The 5,565-nt window shown below is 36.9% G+C and overlaps 1 long non-coding RNA gene across 1 annotated transcript; it reads left to right on the plus strand.

Moving 5' to 3' along the window:
- Positions 1–4,230: 4,230 nt before the first annotated feature.
- LOC116219607 lies at positions 4,231–4,640 on the plus strand. Its single transcript, XR_004163248.2, has 2 exons — positions 4,231–4,352; positions 4,453–4,640. It is a non-coding gene; the product is annotated as an uncharacterized LOC116219607 (long non-coding RNA).
- The last annotated feature ends 925 nt before the right edge of the window (positions 4,641–5,565 follow it).

Raw genomic sequence — 5,565 nt, forward strand, 5'->3', positions numbered from 1 at the left:
ATGTGACTTGTGGCATGAAATTATATTTCTTTTGTCAGCTGCTGTGTTCCCTGGACACATCTGTGAAGGAAGACTGTGTGGATCAAGCATCATGCATTATTGTTTTTTCTTCTTCTTCCATTTAAGTTTAGTTAAAAGCAGTCAGACCCTTACACAAGACATGGATTCATCATGATTTGTATTTAAGCCTGTTTGATGCCAGTTTGAATAACATCAAATTTCACAACTATGAGTATCTGTGAATGAATTCAATATTTTTTTATATTTAGAAATACACATGAGGGTTTTACAGAAATTACTTGAATGTGCTTATCCTATTGTCCAGGGACCTTGACATCATACAAAGGGCACATATAGCTTAGATAGGAGATGAAAATAAGGAAGATAACAAATACATGGCTCTTTTCATGACAAATGTATTTACTTCACAGTGCACATAAACTGTGAAAGGACTTCCCAACACATTGAAAATAGGTTAAGGCTACAAGGCTTAAAACAGCAACTCATCAGCTGATTATATTTCCCCTGTGTACAGAGATACATGCAGCAGTCAAACCATTTATTCACTGTTGCAGCTACAAATGATCCCAAAATGAAAATGTCACAAAATTATATTTATGAATCTGTTAGGCTAAGACTTTAGCATCAGGTTGTCCCCTCCTGACCTGTGGTGTCCAAAGACTTCCTTTGGGAGGCTTCTTGAGCTCGTCATTGCTAAATTAATTTCTTCTTCAATCTAAACTACACTACTGTATGCTGCTGGACACTTTAAAGTGAGAAAAAAAGAGAACAACAGATGTTGTGATGCGAATACATTTTCTTTACGATTCATGTATATATTCAGTTGATCACTTGATTATCTTAGGTCTATCTGGCTATGCTGGTTGTTTATGCATAATGCTTAGTTTCTCATGGTTGTTAAAAATCTTTTAGAATTTATTTTCAAATGTCCTGCAAGTCACTTTTGATTTGACAAATACTTTAAACTTAACCTCAACTTTAACTTTGTCGTTGGCAGCATTTTGTTATTGTTTTCAACACATCCAACGATAAATTATGTGAAATTCTGTTGTGTTTCACCCCAATTTCTCATGACAGTATTGAAACATAACTGTCTGATTGGTCAGTTGTTTTGTAATATCCTTAAATAGATTGGGTACTAAGTAACGGCCCTTTTCAAGCATAACCTTTAAAGTGATGTAATCTCCACAACTCATGATAAACAAAACAGAGTTTAGATAGAGTTCAGGGAATTGTTAGTAAAGCGGAAATTCTGGATATTCCTTTATCATCCCCTTGGTCATTTGGTGTCAAGTTGGGAGAGCAGCAAGAATAATCTTACTGATTCTGTATATTCAGTGCTGTTGTCTAACCTGGTTATTAATCTCTTGATGTATTTTACTTAAAACGATTTAGACATGTAACTGCAACTATGCCTACTTCGCTTGGCTTTTTGTGGTCAGATTGATACTTATTATCGTTGTTATCATCCCATTCCATGTTTTACTTTACAATAGTAAGCAGTAAACAGAAAGGACTTTCAGTGGATCGATTTAAGCTACTCAAGAACTTCACTGTGGGCCAGAGGGCAGTTTCACCATGTCAGATGTGTGGATTCCTTTGATCTGACACAGACCACATCAGGTCAAATCAAAAGTAACAAGCCTGGATGTCATCTTAGATACAGAGTTTAACTTCAAGCCCCATATTGGTAAAGTTACCCAGACGGCTTTCTTCCACTTGCGAAACATTGCCAAGGTGCAGCATTTTTTAACACAACAAGATGCTGAGAAACTAATCCATGCCTTTATCACTAGTAGATTAAACTACTGCAATGCATTTTTACTGGTCTCCCGAAAAAGTATATAAAGAAACTGGAACTCATCCAGAACACTCTCCCACTTCACCTGCCTGTGAAAGCTGTCAGTATGACAGTATTAATCTCTGCTGTTGCATCTATTTATTCTCACAATGTCTATGTTGTCCTGGTTCTTTATTTGAAATGTAAAGCACGTTATGCTTTCTTTTCTGCTGTTGCTGCTGAATGTATTCCTACAGTCTTGTTCTACTTCAAATTTGTACAAATGTGTCCCTCATTTCTCAGTTATTCTTCTACCTTTTGGTCTGCTTGTATTCATTTTTTGTTTTGTTTCTTCTATGTTTATTTCTGTTTCTGGCACTTATTTCTGTTACTGTCACAAACTGGAAACTTGAAACAAAGAAATAGGATGCAAACGCTCAAGGCGTGTTTTACTGAGATAAATCAAAGTGCCACGATGGGCAAACAAGGCAGAGATCACAGGACTGGAGAACAGCACTTCTTGTTGATCACAAACAATTACACACAAAGACAAAGGAAAAAGCCCAAGGCTTACATAGGAGCTCAGTGAATACATTGGCTACAGGTGAGAACTAAACTTAATTATCACATTGGCTACAGGTGAGAACTAAATTCAATTAACACATTGACTACAGGTGAGTAGTGATGGCAGCCTGACACTGAAGCGCCGGAACGTGCTTCATACCTTAACTACACCAACCATAAAACCACTGCTTCGAAGGTTGCTTTGGTACGGAAAAATCACGTGACATATTACGTGCGAAACAGCAACTGCTTCTGAACCAGCTGAGTGGTTCACAGCGCCACGCACGAAACAGTCAGTTGCCTCGTTTTGAGTCTGAATTGTAGCGCCTTCAAAGCATAAAACTTCATTGCGTTTGGTTCGTAGTAGCCTATCTCATTCTGTGACAGTCATTACGTTCGTATTGATTTATCATCATTATGAAAGCATCTAGGAAGAGAGGTCGTTCTGACATGTGTGAACACTTTATTCTGATCGCTCATGATAAGGTGCGCTGGCTGTTAAATATTTAGGCTATAGGAAAAGTAGACTATATCAACAGGCTCAGTCCAAAAAGTGTAGAACAAATAATGTTTTAAATCAAAATCTTAGACTGTTCCCTATCCAACGTGGTTACACCCAACTTGTGCCATATTTGTCTAGCACATCCTTTCCCCAAGCACTCTCTCTTCAATAACACAATATACAAAAAAGAATTAATCTTTATTTGTAAAAAAAAAATTATATCACAATCTTTGTATACGTGTGTGTGTGTGTGTGAGTGTGTGTGAGTGTGTGTGTGCGTGGGGGGGATTTGGTGCGTGCACACTAGATTGTCATTGTTTTAAAGATTCGTGCCACTGTCTGGCTGGGCTAATTTAGTTGCAGCCTTGGCACATCACCAGGAGAGGTCACTGTTACTGAAGCTTCAAGTAATGAACCGATTTTTGAAACAATGTGCCTAATGGTTCAATGCTTCACCAAAGCTTCATTTGCCCATCACTACAGGTGAGAACCAAACATGGAGGGAAAACTAAGAAGTGAGGGAAATACTAAAACACAGGAGAGGATGAACGGGCTGGAGTAGCATATGGAGCAAGAGCAGGAACAGGAACAGAGGAGTGAGCAGCAGAGGTTGTGACAGTTACCATAATTCATCTATTCTTGTTTCTGTTTTTATCTGTATTTATTTCAGTTTCTTGCATTTATTTCTGTTATCATTTTTCATCTATTCTTGTTTTAAATGCTCCAAATGTAAAGCACTTTGAGCTGCATTCTGTGTATGAAAGGTGCTATACAAATAAAGTGTATTATTATTATTATTATTATTATTATTATTATGTATTACTTAATAAAGGAAACAAGAACCAGCATCAAAAACCCTGTCTGTCCTATCACACTCATAGGAAAGGTAAAATCAAAACAATGCAAATTTCGTGATGTAGGCTGAATTCAGTTTTTCATTAAAGATACTTACTTTGCAGAAATTGCTCTTCAAGCCCTGCCCCAGTATGATAGTTGGCAATATCTCATATGCTTGAATCCCAGTCTTGTATTGGAATGTCTGTACAGTGGCATCTTGAAGGAGGGAATGAGGGGGCTTTCACTCATGGTTTCAAACTAGATTTCTGTCAAGGGTTCATTGCCAGGTCTTCCTTTTAGGTATTGTAAGCACTATTGATTTTGAGGCATAATTTGTAAGACAGCCTTTGTTAAACTGATTCCTCTTTGAACCCCACCAACGTTACTCCAAAAAATGGAGTGGATATAAGTTCTCAAAACTAATCAAACATTCATTCTCTGAATAATAATATAATTGTTGTTGACATATTATTTTTCTGGGAGATTCTCAGGTAAAATGAATTAGTCAGCTGACACTGAGCTGTGTTGGATAGCAACTGTTCCAGATGCTAATGCTGTAGACCCCGGAGCATGTCTCGCAAGATGTGCCACGAAATGTCGAAGTAATGAACATTATTACCGCGAGGGATGGTGTGGTGGTGGAAAACGGTAAGCATAAATCTATAGACTGGTATTCATCCATAGACATCTTTGGTCCTTTTACTGTGTGCATGTGACTTGTGGCATGAAATTATATTTCTTTTGTCAGCTGCTGTGTTCCCCGGACACATCTGTGAAGGAAGACTGTGTGGATCAAGCATCATGCATTATTGTTTTTTCTTCTTCTTCCATTTAAGTTTAGTTAAAAGCAGTCAGACCCTTACACAAGACATGGATTCATCATGATTTGTATTTAAGCCTGTTTGATGCCAGTTTGAATAAAATCAAATTTCACAACTATGAGTATCTGTGAATGAATTCAATATTTTTTTATATTTAGAAATACACATGAGGGTTTTACAGAAATTACTTGAATGTGCTTATCCTATTGTCCAGGGACCTTGACATCATACAAAGGGCACATATAGCTTAGATAGGAGATGAAAATAAGGAAGATAACAAATACATGGCTCTTTTCATGACAAATGTATTTACTTCACAGTGCACATAAACTGTGAAAGGACTTCCCAACACATTGAAAATAGGTTAAGGCTACAAGGCTTAAAACAGCAACTCATCAGCTGATTATATTTCCCCTGTGTACAGAGATACATGCAGCAGTCAAACCATTTATTCACTGTTGCAGCTACAAATGATCCCAAAATCAAAATGTCACAAAATTATATTTATGAATCTGTTAGGCTAAGACTTTAGCATCAGGTTGTGCCCTCCTGACCTGTGGTGTCCAAAGACTTCCTTTGGGAGGCTTCTTGAGCTCGTCATTGCTAAATTCATTTCTTCTTCAATCTAAACTACACTACTGTATGCTGCTGGACACTTTAAAGTGAGAAAAAAAGAGAACAACAGATGTTGTGATGCGAATACATTTTCTTTACGATTCATGTATATATTCAGTTGATCACTTGATTATCTTAGGTCTATCTGGCTATGGTTGTTTATGCATAATGCTTAGTTTCTCATGGTTGTTAAAAATCTTTTAGAATTTATTTTCAAATGTCCTGCAAGTCACTTTTGATTTGACAAATACTTTAAACTTAACCTCAACTTTAACTTTGTCGTTGGCAGCATTTTGTTATTGTTTTCAACACATCCAACGATAAATGATGTGAAATTCTGTTGTGTTTCACCACAATTTCTCATGACAGTATTGAAACATAACTGTCTGATTGGTCAGTTGTTTTGTAATATCCTTAAATAGATT

The sequence above is a fragment of the Clupea harengus genome, chromosome 3 (genome assembly GCF_900700415.2).
Source record: "Clupea harengus chromosome 3, Ch_v2.0.2, whole genome shotgun sequence".
Lineage (NCBI taxonomy): Eukaryota > Metazoa > Chordata > Actinopteri > Clupeiformes > Clupeidae > Clupea > Clupea harengus.